The sequence below is a fragment of the Balaenoptera acutorostrata genome, chromosome 1, assembly GCF_949987535.1.
Source record: "Balaenoptera acutorostrata chromosome 1, mBalAcu1.1, whole genome shotgun sequence".
NCBI lineage: Eukaryota > Metazoa > Chordata > Mammalia > Artiodactyla > Balaenopteridae > Balaenoptera > Balaenoptera acutorostrata.
Genome location: NC_080064.1, coordinates 19,884,170 through 19,898,345, shown reverse-complemented (window position 1 = coordinate 19,898,345; position 14,176 = coordinate 19,884,170).

Here is a 14,176-nt window from a genome sequence, read left to right as displayed (position 1 = left end):
CTCCAGGGCCAGGAGGCCTTTCAGACAGTGGCGTAGCTGTTGTCCATTTCTCCAGCCAGGGCAGGGGTCCAGTTGGGCTGGCCGGCAGCCCTGGCTGCCCAAGTCAGGTTGGAGTTTCATCAGTAGGGGAGGTTGGAGCCTGGCACCTGCACACCTGGCACCAGCAGGGAGCCAGGCTCCCAATGCTCATCTGGGGACATTGCTTAAAGGATTCCATCTTCAGGGCTTCCCTGGTGGCGCAGTGGTTAAGAATCCACCTGCCAAAGCAGGGGACACAGGTTCGAGCCCTGGTCCGGGAAGATCCCACATGCCGCGGAGCAACTAAGCCCATGTGCCACAACTACTGAGCCCGCGTGCCACAACTACTGAGCCCGCGTGCCACAACTACTGAAGCCCATGCGCCTAGAGCCTGTGCTCTGCAACAAGAGAAGCCACAGCAATGAGAAGCCTGCTCACCACAATGAAGAGTAGCCCCCGCTCGCCACAACTAGAGAAAGCCCGTGTGCAGCAACGAAGACCCAAAGCAGCCAAAAATAAATAAATTAAATAAATACATTTATATATATATAAGAAAAAAGATTCCATCTTCAGATGCCTCGGCCCTCCCCCAGCGCTGACCACAAGCCATACGATGCTGGGTTGCATTCTCCGGGCTCTCCAGCAACTCTATTCTCCAGGGAGGAAGAGGTGATGGATTTCTGAGCTGGGACAGAACCCAGAGTGGCTGGAGCAGACCAGAGCCTCTATACTCAGAGCCTGAAGACATCAGGCAGCAAATGAGAAACATTTTGAGGCTCTCTGCCTGATTTCTTTGAGGTTGAGGCCCAAGAAAATGCCTTCCCCACTTTAATTCTCCTCCCTTATTGTTCTAGACATAAAGAAAATTTAGATAATTCAGGTTAGCCCAAAGAAGAAAATAGAAGTCCTCCATAAACTTACAATCTGAGGATGATGCTTGTTAATGTTTGGTGAATATCCTTCCTGTCTCTTTTCTATGGGCAGATATACATATAGGCTTTTAAAAAAAAAACAAAAAACCTGGAAAATAGAATCATTCTCTATGCAAAGTGCTTAGAACAGTACCCGACACATGGTAAGTGCTTGATAAGTGTAAACTGTTATTATCATTATTTCCATTTTATAGCCTGATTTTCTCTCTTAAATAGAATTTCAACTCCATGAGAATGAGAACCTTCTATGCCTTACTCATGTTGGTAATCTAGTGCTTAGCACATAGTAGGTGCTCAGTAAACATGTTTTGAATAAATAGATGAAGAGACATTTCTTCACCTCATTAGATTTTCATCTGTTACATTTAACAGCAGCATAATAATGCATTGCTGAATTTGTTTCTAAACTTGTGCCTGGTGCTTATTTTTAAAAATTGCTCCCAACCCCGTAACTCTCCACCTCAACCAATGTCCTATCCTAGATCTCATTCCCATCTGCAAAAGGTGAGGGATGCTGGGTTCCCTGGAGCTTGGGGACCCAGCATCCCTTCAGAGAAGCCAGAAGTCAGCCTGTGGGCTGTCAGCACCCTTTGGCTCACAAAACCACCAATCATCGACTTAAACCGTGTAGGTAGCACAGACAAGTAAAACCCCAACTCCTGCATTTTTGATGAAGTTGACGTTATACAAACGCTCAGGGCTTATTTGGTCAGACCCGGCAGCAAGGGGCTGAATCAATAATGAAACACTGGGAGGAATAAAACATTAAACAGGGAGTTCTGCAAGGCAAGCAGCTGGGCGGGGGTGGGGGTGGGGTCAAGTCAGGTGACCCAGCATGGGCTGTGGCCAACGGTCCCTTTCCCCTGGCTGTCGGGCAGGGAGATGGCCCGGCACGCAGATTATCCTTGATTCCTACAAGTCTGGTAGGTGGTGTGACTTCCTGGGAAAACCTCTAGGCCAGAAGCTCAGACACATGGAAATAGTATTCATTTTGTGGCCTCAGCAGATTATATTTTGCCCGTCTGCCTCAGTTGGGAGAGTAGATCCTTGACAGCGATGCCTATGTCCTGCCCAGCTGTGAGAGTCAATGCACTCAGCATGAACTTGAGGATGGGATGGTCCAGATACACAGTTTGTTAACAGCCACAAATGAGCAGGACTCCGGAAATCCATCACTTGGGTCTGTTCTAGCTCTTTTTTCAAGACTCTCCCCGCTCTGAGATTCTTGTCTTTGGGGTCTTTGGGGAAAGACTTCCTCTGGCTTCTCCTCCATCCATGAGATATTTGAAGATAATGCTCTGCAGTGAAGGGGACCCCAAGCCCCAGATTTCACCTTTCACTCCAGGTCACATCTTTGGCTCCTACCGTAAGACTCCAAACTTTGGGACAGGAATCTGCTCCCTCCCCAAAGAGGGGGAGCCTGGGAAAGGGAGGAGAGAGGATCCAAATGGGCAGAAGTGAATTGTGGCTGCAGCCGCCAGGTAGGCGGGCTGTCTCTGCATTTACTGCATCACATCCTACCTTTGCTGGCTTATTTGCTTTCTACAGCTTGAATCCTGGAAGCCTGGTCTGTGGAGCTGTGGCCTCGGCAATGCCTGAGCGTTGTTAGAAATGCCCACAGAGCAGAATCTGCACTTCAACGCTCAAGGTTCAAGGTGGAGAAGGGGTCCCCCACATCCCCACCCCAGCCCCTGGCCAGCAGGGAGAGGTGGTAGAGGGACAGCTTTACTCTCAGAGCAGATGCTACAGTTTCACTGGAGGCGACACTTGGGAAACACCTTTCCTCTGAGGTGGTTTATCTATGCTTATTTTTGAAAGCAGATTGAGTCAAATGACACTTTCTTCTGTAGGTGTAAAGGCATTTCAAAGGATTTCCCCACTCTACTTTTTCTGTTGTGAGGGTAAAAACAATACATTCAACAAACATTCACTAGGCGCCTGTTATGGGCCACAGCCTGGGCCTGGGACTTACGGTCTGGAGAGAGGATCCCAGGCTTGAGTAAGATGCAATCGAGTAAGATGCAATCGAGTAAGATGCAATCAGGAAGCACCGAAGGATGCAAAGTGCAGCCAGGTCAGTCCCCACACACGGCCTCTAACTATAGGAAGGGCCTCCTTAGACACCGGGTTTACCTCTCTTATCTGAATTCACAGTGGATCTTAATCCTAGCAGGATATCCTGGGGAATCTTTTTCAAAATGTGTTTGCCTGGGTCCCCCCTCAGCGTGTCTGACTCAGTAAGGCTGAATCAGGAAAAGCTTCCACGTTAATTCTGCTTCTCAGTTTTGGTCTGCTAAGAACTACTGCTTTGTAAGGTAGTCCAATTATTTCTGGTCCTTCAGGAGCTGAGATGGCTTATCTGCAATGATCAAAGCATCACTGGTCATCAAAGGTCATTCCCTGGGGCAGAGACTGCTAGCTGGGCGTTGAGATTCATTCCCTTCTCCCTGGGCACATAGCTGGACCGCAAGTGCCAGTCTCCTTTAGAGTTGAGAGGGGTCATGTGACTATGTTCTAGCTCATAGAAAGTGATGCACACCTCTTTGGGGCTAAGCCTGGAGAGAGAGGCTGGGTCTTCTCTGTGAGCTCTCTCCAGCCAACTGGGACCTCAGCCACGCAGATGACAACTTCCCAAAGGATGGCAGAGCCACAAGATGGAAGGAGCCTGGTTCCCTGAATCACCACATGGAGCTGAAATACCTGCCACTGTCAACATTCAACTCAGATATGAATGAGAGACACAAATATGCTTTTTTTTTTTTGTTCTTAAAGTCACTGAATTTGCGGGTTTACTTATGTTACAGCAGCTTACCTTACCATAACTAATACTTCTCTCTCTACCCCACTTATTTTACCCCAACAGATTTTAAGCTCAATGTTCAGAATTCAAGATTTAGCCTCTACCACTGCACTAATGTTCTTATTTGGGAATAGATAGGGCTTTTGCTTAGTACAGCCTAAACTTCAGTATATAATCAGGGTCCTTTGCACCTGATTTTAATTTGGTTTATTTTTTGAGCAGTTCTATTTGTAAGGCTTGATATTTCATAGCTTTTATTCTTCCTTACAGATTTTCCAAAGAATATAGAGAAATGGTACTTATTGTTTTTTAAATAGAAAAATATTACTCTATCTTGCAATTACCACATGGGTCCATTGGACACATTTGTAAATCTAAGATAGATTTTGGGATTTTAGTGATCTTATTTTTCCTATCTCTTAAAACGCTCTTCTATTTCCTCATCCTAGGAATTATTTCATCATTACTTGCCAACTATCCTCAGCTATGCTAAAAAGACTAAAATAATAGGAAAAGGGAACAATGGTGGAATTATCTAGAAGGATGATGTGACACAAGTCATCACTGCTGTATCATCTACAGTTTTTTTCCTGTGTTGCTGTGGCAGGCAGTATAATGGCCCCTCAAAATGTCCACATCTTAATCCCTGGAACTTGTGAATATGTTACCTTACATGGCAAAAGAGACTGAAGATGTGATTAAGTTAAGGACCTTGAGATGGGAAATTATTCTGGATTACCTGAGTGGCTCAATATGATCACAAGCGTCCCTAAAGGAGTCAGAGAAGAGGATGTGACTGTGAAAATGGAGCACCAGAGTGATACAGCATTGCTGGCTTTGAAGATGGAGGAATGGATTGTGAGCTAGGCAATGTGGTTCAGCCTGAAAAAGGCAAGGAGATGATTCTCCCCTAGAGTCTCCAGAAGGAACGCAACCCTGCTGACAGCTTGATTTTAGCCCAGTGAGGCCCATTTCAGATTTCTGACCTCCAGAAGTAGATGGTAATATATTTGTGTAGTTTTAAGTCACCAAGTTTGTGGTGATATTTAATAGACACAGTAGGAAATTAATACAGTTGCCCCAAATCTTGCATTGTCAGAAGATATGAAGAGAAATCTGGAAACACCATTTTATAGTCTGACTTTTGCTTTCATTGAACACAACTGAGAAATCAGAATGTTTTCCTTTTCATCTATAATGACAAAGAGAAGAAAATGGACAGAGGAAGGTGTTTCAAAATAATTGGATGATTCAGAAGATGAATGCAGAGAGACAGATAGCATCACTTTAGACTCAAGTTAATGAGGATGGTGAAACTTATCACATAAGTGAAATCTCAGATCATCAGTCTTCAGATGACAATGTCCTAGATGAACTTTCTCAAACTCAAGAATCACTGAGTAAACAATGTATTTCTAGAGAGAAAAGGAAATGTGGCATTTTCATCTAGTCATTCACTTAACAGGCAGGACAAGAACCTGGACTATCCTGTTTCACTAAAAGGATGTGTCACACTATTTTCATCTTTTGTGATGTTTGTGCACCAACATCTACTTGATATAGTTCATAAGTAGACAAATGCTAAGGCAGGTGTCAACAAAAGGTAATTGGAAGGAAATACCTGGAGGAGAAGTTTCAAAAAATCATTGGATTCTCATTCTGGTTGGAGATTATAAAAGTGCAATTCTTTTGCAATTATGGAGCAAAGAAGATGACCGTCTTCTCTTCAGCAAAATTATGAGCCATCAAAGATTTCAAAAATTTCTTCAGGAACTGCATTTTGGATTTGCAAGTGAAAGAAGGGAAATCAGAAATGATGAGAATCTAGAATCCAGTGGAGATGTATTTTGAATCTGAAATCACTATTTACAACATGTGTGTGTTCCTGTTCATGAGTGACAGTTGATGACAGCTGATGAGATGTTGTTTATATTTGGAGGATGTTGCCCATATCAGTTACCTTCAAAACCAGGATAACGTGGAATAAAAATTTAGGTTTGCTAAGTTTAAGTTCTTATTAGAATATCTAATAAAGTTGTTCTTCACTCTCCCTTTATTCTTATTTCAGTAAAATTTTTCCAAAAAAAGGACTTAAAAATATTTTACAGTGGTTCATTACTCCCAGATGGTAAATGATAATGACTACTTTTCCTCATGCATTGAAGGGTAAAACAGTCTTTCTTTCCATTCTTCTTTTTGTCATAATAATGTCACTGAGACTAGGGGGCACTTTGAGCCAAGGTCCTTTGGGGTGTGCTGTTAAGACACGTCTCACTGAGCCCCTTCAAAGACACGACTCGACAACAATGCTTATTCAGGAAATTGTCTCCCAGGCTTGGGAAAAACCCACTACAGAGCCCTTTCTGTCAACTGTCTTCAGCTGAAAATCTAGTTATGTAGGGCCCAGTCTTTCAGATGATATGGAAAGCCAAGAGCAGAAGGAAAGTAGGCCTTCCTTCTCTCTTTCTCTACTCCGTTATTGACTCCATCCATCCATCCATCCACTCAAACATTCTTTCAGCAAAGATTTGTTTGGCTCTTACCACTATGCTTGATGCAGAGCAGTGGTTCTCAACTTGTGGTCCGTGGGTCCCTGGCGGGGGGGTGGAGGGGTGTCTCTGAAACCCTTTCAGGATGTCTGTGAAACCAAAGCTATTTTAATAATAACACTAAGACGTTATTTGCCTTTCTCACTTTGGTAATATTTGTTCAGAGGGTACAAAAGCAACGGTGGGTAACACTGCCGGTGTCCTAACATGAATCAAGACCGTGGTGTCCAATGTACTAGGCTCATTGTATTCTTTATGGCCATGTACCCACATTAAAAATAAAGCAAAGCAGTATTCGTTTTGTTAAATCTTGATCTTTGAGTACACTTCTCTTTAGTATTCTGTGTGAGGCAATGGGGAGACACATAACCGAAGTCTGTGTACAGAAGTCTGATGGTTGCCTTGAGAACAAACACTGGGGGATTATTTGGGTGGTGTGCTGAAATAGCTGCTTCTTTCATGGGTCACCATATTTATTTTAAAGACTGATGGACAAACTATTGTTATTCAGACTTGGGTATCTGGTAGATCTTTTCTTGAATATGAGCCAAATGAGTCTGTCACTTCAAGGAAAACAACAGACAGTATTTGTGGTCAGTGATAAAATTTGAGCTTTCAACTGAAAATTAGAATTTTGGAAAGCTTGTATCTGCCACTGTGAGCTTGGCAGCTTCTCAATACTTGCAGACTTTTCTGATGAGATCTGTGATGGTATTAACAAATGTGATTTTTGGTATCACATAATGAAGTGTGTCAACATTTGGAAGATCTGCATAATTCAATGAACCACTGTTTTCAAAGTGACCAGTGCATGATGTTTTAGTTTTCTAGGGCTGTCTTAACAAGGTACCACAAACTGGCACTTTGTCTTAAACCACAGAAATTTGTCTTCTTATAGTTCTATAGGCTAGAAGTCCAAGATCAAGGTTGGTAGGGTTGGTTCCTCCCAAGGGCTGTGACAAGAAACTGTTTCATGCTTCTTTTCTAGCTTCTGGAGGTTTGCTGACAATCCTTCGCGTTCCTTGGCTTGTAGGCACAGCACTGGATCTCTGCGTTCATCTTCATGTGGCAATCTCCCTGGATGTGTCTATATCCAAGTTTCCCCTTTTTATAAGGACACCAGGCATTTTGGATTAGGGTCCTCCTTACCCCAGTATGACCTCATCTTATCTAATACCATTTGCAATGGCCCTATTTCCAAATAAGGCCACAGTCTGAGGTGCTGGGGGTTAGGACTTCAACATATGAATTTGGGGGGGGATTACAGTTCAGCCCATAGCACATGATGTCACAAAATAATGCATGGGTAAAAGATTCATTCAAAGTTCAAGACAGACCAATGGATTTAATAGTAACTGAATATGAAAAATTCATGGATGTGGTTTAAGATTCCACACTATAACTAACCTTTAAGAGGTTGTTGAGTTTTGGTGTAGTAACAAAGAAGAATATGCATAGTTACCTGAAAAGGCTATTAAAACACTCTCCCCCTTTCCAGCTACATATTGTGTGAAGCCAGATTTTCTTCATACACTTCAACAAAAACAACATATTGGAACAGATTGAATGCAGAAACAGATATGGAAATCCAGCTGTCTTCTATTAAGCCTGACATTAAAGAAATTTACAGAATAAATCAATACATTCTTCTCATTAATATTTTTGATTTGAAAAAATACAGTTATTTAAAAATTCATTTTTGCTAATGTAATAGGTTTATTATCAATATTTTAAGTGAATTAGTAAATGTTTAAAATTTTCTGGTTTAATTTCTAATATGGTAAATATCTATAGCAAGATCTCTTAATGTTGGAACTATTGATGTTTTGGTCTGATAATTCTTTGTCATTGGAGCTGTCCTGTGCACTGTAGGATGTTAGCAGCATCTCTGGCCTTTACCCACTGGATGCCAGTATCATTCCCTGCTCTCCCGCTACGTACTCCCTGGAAGTTGTGACAACCAAAAATGTCTCCAGGCATAGCCAAATGGCCCCCAGTGGAGAACCTCTGATCTGTAGATATAACCAGTATAAACAAAAGCTCTTTGGGGTTCTCAATAATTTTTAAGAGTGGAAAGGGGTCCTGAGACTGGAAAGTTTTAACACCATTGATGTAGGGGATACCCTGGTGAGCAAATCATTCATGGCACCTGCCCTCATGGAACTTGGGGTTTAATGGAGGAGACAAGCATGAACCAAACAGCAGTAAAATTGCAACCTTGGCAAGTGTTTTTAAATATGATGTGTATGATGCCACAAGGCCTCCTCTTCCTCTCTACCTGAAAGAACTGCCCGTGAGTTAGGAGGAAATCCAGGGAAGTCTGGTGTCCTGGTTGCCACCAGAAAGAAGTTTCCAGAAGGACTGGGAGGTCCACAGTGTCAAGTGATGCCAAGAGTTTGAGTGACAAGAGAAGAGCTTCATTGACAAGTCTCCAGTGGCAGACATTTTGCCATTGTTGTGTTTGTTAAAATAATTTTGGCTGAAAACAATAGAAATGGACATTTTTTTAAAAGGAAAAAAGTTGATAATTTAATGGGTACTGAAGTAACTGATAGATTCAAAAGAGTCAACTTGGGAAGGGAAGGGGCCAAGATATTTCAGCACTAAGAGCCTATTAATTAACCTGCTCTCAGGCTCTATCAGACTTTTTGAGTACTATTAGATAAGGAGTCTAAGTTGAGTGTGGGTTTATGGAAGTCAGGTGACAAATGGACTCTGGGCCCAAGTACATCTCACATTAGTTTTGCAGACCTACTCCGAAGTTATTTACTGGTCCTTGGGCATATACCTGGGAAAGGTATACTTGGCAGCTGGATGAACCCTCACACTGGTTTCCTGACCTATGGAGGTAAGAGCCATTATGGTAAGAGATGACAAATAGAAGCCCTTGAAACTCTTTCCTACTGCCACTCCTGGCCAAGACAGTAAATCAGAAGCAATAGTGTGTTTAGGGAAGAGTTGCAGAGATTAGTGGCACCAACAAAAACTCGAAGGGTGCATGAGTGGTGATCCACATCACATCCCTATCCAATTCGCCTATCTGACTTGCATGGATTTTGGCACACTGTAAACTTACCAAGCGGGTATCCCAATCCTAGCTGCTGTGCTGGAAGTGATATATTTACTGGAGCAGATCAACACAACCTCTGGAACTTAGTATGTGACAATCTGGTGAATGTATTTTTCTTGGTTCCCATCAGTAGAGAAGAGCAAATGCTGCTTGCTTTCGCATGGCAGGGACAGCAGTACACATTTATGTCTTGCACCGGGGCTACATTAATTCTCCCGCTTTCTGATATGATATAGTCTATAGGGATCTTGATGGTCTTGACATTCTGCAGAATATTTTATTGGTCCACTGTATTGATGATATCATGATAATGGACCTGGTGAGCAGGAAGTAGATACCAAGACACCCTAGAAAGACCCATATGTGCCATAGGGCAGGAGGTAAACCCCACAAAGATTCAGAGACCTGCCATATCGGTGGGGTTTGTAGGGATACAGTGGTCTGGGGAATGCTAGTACATCTTCTCTAAAGTAAAGGACAAATTGTTGTGCTTTACACATCTTATCACTAAGAAATAGACCTAATGCCTGGTGGGGACTTTTGGATTTTGGAGGCACTGTTTACCACACTTGCTAATACTGCTCTGACTCATTTATTAGATGATTTAGGAGGCTGCTAATTTTAAGTGGGTCCAGGACAAGAGGGGACTCTGCAATGGGTCCAGACTGAGATGCAAGCAGGGTCTGCTTATTCATTCTGCACAATGCCTAGGGCCCAAGATACATTTATAGGGGCCCATAAAAATATTTTAATTTTAGTTTATTTTAAAATCAAAAGAAAAAAAATGAATCTAATGATCATGAATTCAGCCTAGATTATACCCATCTCTATGCCAATGGAGTTGTAAAATGTACTTTTTAATTTTTTTTTTTTTTTATGAAAGAAAGAGCCCACATGGCAAAAATGCCTGGTGCCCACGAAAGCCATAGTGCAGCTCTGGGTGTTGCTTTGCCTCTCACCACATGGGATCTGGTCAATTTGATGCTGTTAGGCATACTTAGGTTGCCATGGAGAGTATCTGGTCAGTCTCATTAAGAGAGTCAGAGCGCAGTTCCCTAGGGTTCTGTGTCAAGGCCATGCCCTCTTTGGCAGAGAGCTACTCTATCTGAAAAGCAGCTTCAAGCACAGACTGAGTGTTTAACCGTGGTACACAAGTGCCTGTGTGGCCAGAGCTGCTTGTCCATCGTGAGCTGTGTCTTGTCAGATGCTCCAAGTCAAAATGCTAGTTATAATGCTTCAAGTTGTATGATGGAGATGGCTTATTTGGGGTTGAGGCCAAGTGGGTCCAGGAGGCACAAATCAATTCATGAACAGATAGGGAAGAACCCCATGCAACCACCTTCTTCATACAGACACCCTTTCCTCAGCTCACACATGAGGCCTTGGTGGGGGTTCTTTAGGACTAACTGAAGGAAGAACTTGGCCTGGTTCACATGTGAGCTGAAGCAATACATGGAACTGGCCAAAACTGGCCTGGTGCCACCCCACTCAGGGGTGGCCCTAAGAGACACGGTGAAGGGAAATCCTAGACGGGCAGAGCTGTGAGCAGCACCTTCTGTGGTCCATGTTGCACAGAGAGAAAAAGGACCCGAGATACAGGAAGACATGACCTCCTGGGCATGGCTACTGGCTTGACTCTGCTTTCTGGGGCAACCAGAACCAAAACACAGGGCTTACTTTCTTCCAGGCACTCATTGACTCCTACACCAGTCTTATCAGGTGGGTATTTTTGTTATCCCCATTTTACAGATAAGGAAACTGAGGTCCAGAGGGGTTTAGTAACTTGCTCAAGGTCTGACAGCTAGTAACTGGAGCGCTGGGACAAACAGTCCAGCTTTAGACTCATTTTCATAGTGGAGTAGAATCAACAGTGCCACATTAGAAGTGAGGATGTCTGGGTTTGAATCCCAGCAATGACAGAGATATCCTGTGGACCTTTGGATGTGCCTCATCTGCACTCCAGGGCTCTGTTTCCTCTTCCTAAATGTAGTGCTTGATGTAGAGCCCAGAGAATATAACCATTTTTTTAAATAATAACTTTAAATGGAATATAATCTATAAAATTTTGAAGCCCTGTGTTGTGCACCTGAAATGAATGTAATGTTATAAATAAACCATGCTTTGATAAAGCACAAAACTAAACAAAACAACACCAACACAAAGTAAAATGTAGTGCTTGGACTCTTATTATCGATAATGCCTCTTCTTGCTCTAAGTTACTTGATTCCTCTCGGCCTTCCAGGGGTTCAGCGTGGCCTAGGAGCAGGGGGGGATGCAAATATGAATAAGCCATAGTTCCCCAGGAATACTCTGGCCCCTCTGTAAGCTATGTCCATAAAGCCTGCATTCTTCGCCTACCTGAGCAATTATGGGTTTGGAGGTTTTTAAATAATGATTTCAGCATGTGTTTGTATAAACAAAGGTTGGGGCAGGGAGATGAGGGGAATGTGGGCCTGGTTCGTTTGTGCAGCTAAAAATAGAAACGTGAAAGTTCTATAATAATGAGGCAGAAACTTAAAACAACTTTCTTGGAAAATTCCCTCCCCATGCCACACTGCCCAGGTATTTCCCCCTTTTTGCCTCATGCAGATGGAGCAAGGGAAATTGGGGTGAGGGCCGGGTATCACAACACACACTTCCTTCCTGGCACTGAGGAGGAGGGGCCGAGGAGACCAAACTGGGAACAAAACGTCTGTTCAGGAGCCTGATTCAGGCTGACATGGGCCTTTGAGCTCCCTGAGTGGCATTTACAGCCACAGATATGGAAAAGAAAATAAATCTCCCAGGCCCAGCATCTTGCTTTAATTAATAACATAATCAAGTTTCTGGCCTCGTGAAATGGAAGGATTTCAACACTCAAGAAGGCCCCTCTGGCAGCAGGCAAGAAGTGGGCTCCCTTCCTAGGCAGCCCCTTGAGCAATGGGCTGGCCAGGCTGGGCAGGGAGATCAGGGAAGGTGTGCTCAGGCCTTCAGGGCAGGACAGTAGGAGGCTGGCTCCCAGGTGTGAGGCATGGGTTCAGAGCAAAGAATCAGGGAAGCAGGAAGCACACTGATGGTCATAATCCCTGGTATTTGCTGTGCATTTATCATGTCCCGGGCTTTCACCTTTATTTCCCCATTCCGTCCCTATAGAACAATTGGGCCGGCTGTTCTCCCCATTTTTCACATCAGGAGACTGAGACCCGGAGAAATTGGGGTGATTGACCCAGAGACACACAGCTAGAAGGTGGTGGAGCTGGGATCTGAATGATCCGAACTCAGGACTGTCTGAGTCAGGAGAGACAGAGAGGATGGGGGTGAGGCTCACAGAAGGACCGAGGGACTGTGCCTTCTGTTTCTCCCTAAGGCCTCCAGATGATGTCCCTTTCAATCAGGATTGTCCACCCTCCCTGTTTGAGCCGATGTAAGTGTCTAAGGAGGGGTGGGGCGGGGGTTGAGGAGCGATGGCTAGATTTTAAAAATGGATGTGGAAGGAGAGAAGTGGTAGATGCTGAGGAAGGCAAAGGAACACAGGTCAGGAGCCTTGGGGGCTGGATTGAACACCCAGAGGTCCCTCCAGGGCTCCATGGGCCAGAAGCAGAATGGAGAGAGGCCGCTGGCTGGCTGGGAACTCTGTGATCCTCTGGGTGCGAAGCCAGGCTCAGGGCCAGATTCCTGCCATTCCCTCCTCCACGTGAGGGGCTGCTTAGGATGGCCTTCCTGGCTGACATGCTTGGCTCGCTTTGGAGGCTCCAGTAAATAAATAAACACAGGAAATCATCAAATCATGATATGGCCCTGATCTACCTGTGTCTCCCCTCTCCTCTCACACATCCCCCTCTCAGCTAAGTCGGTCAGCGTGTGGGTCCCTTGGTGGCCTGGGTTTGCATGGTTGTCCCCATCACCTGGAGGGTTCACTCCCCCATCGCTGATGCTGGCGTCCTCTCCACCTCTCGCTGGCCGGCTCCAGAGCCACCTCCTCCAGGGTGGCTTCTCTGAGCGTCTCAGCCAGAAGTAATGCTCTTACCTTTACTGGGATATCTTTTACCCTGTAATTGAGTCACTCAATCATTCACAAACACTTGTGGGTACTTGCTTTGGTTCTGGAATGTTATTCTGCCCGTGTCTTATGTCTCCAGGTTCCTCAAAGGCAGAAGCTGGTGGTAGTTGTGATAATAATTATAATAGTATTTTCCAGTTGCTGAATGCTTACTCTGTGACCAGGCATATAACATTTTATGGGAGTTATTTTATTTAATCCTCAAAACTATGAGGTTGGTGTTATTATCCTCTATATGTTATAGAAGAAGGAACTGAGGCAGAGGTTAAGCTGTTTAAAGTCATCAGCTAGTAAATGGTAAAGCCCGGACTGGAACCCAAGCAGTCTAATGGCAGAGTCCAAGCTCATAACTGCTAGTTTAAATACCATAAAATGTGCGGAAGTGCCTGGGGTGGTGCCTGGCCCATAGCCACAGATTCTCAAACGTTGCTTGAATATGAACTCGTCTCACAGGGCCCAATATTGGACTTTGATTTATTTGTTTCCAAAGTTTGTGGATTGAATCAGTGAAAAAATGGCTGGGGAATGAATTCGTGGGAAGTTTTGGCAGCTTGCCTGGTTATCTACTACTGCATAACAAACCATCCTGAAACCTAGTGGCTTAAAATAACTGCTTATTATTATCTCTCATGGTTCTGTGGATTTGATGGGGCTCAGCTGGGTGGTTCCGGCTCTCGGTCTCTCCTGAGGTTACAGTCAGACGGCTACTGATGCTGGAGTCATCTAACGGCTCACCTGGGCTGGATGTCCAAGATGGCTGAAGGATGA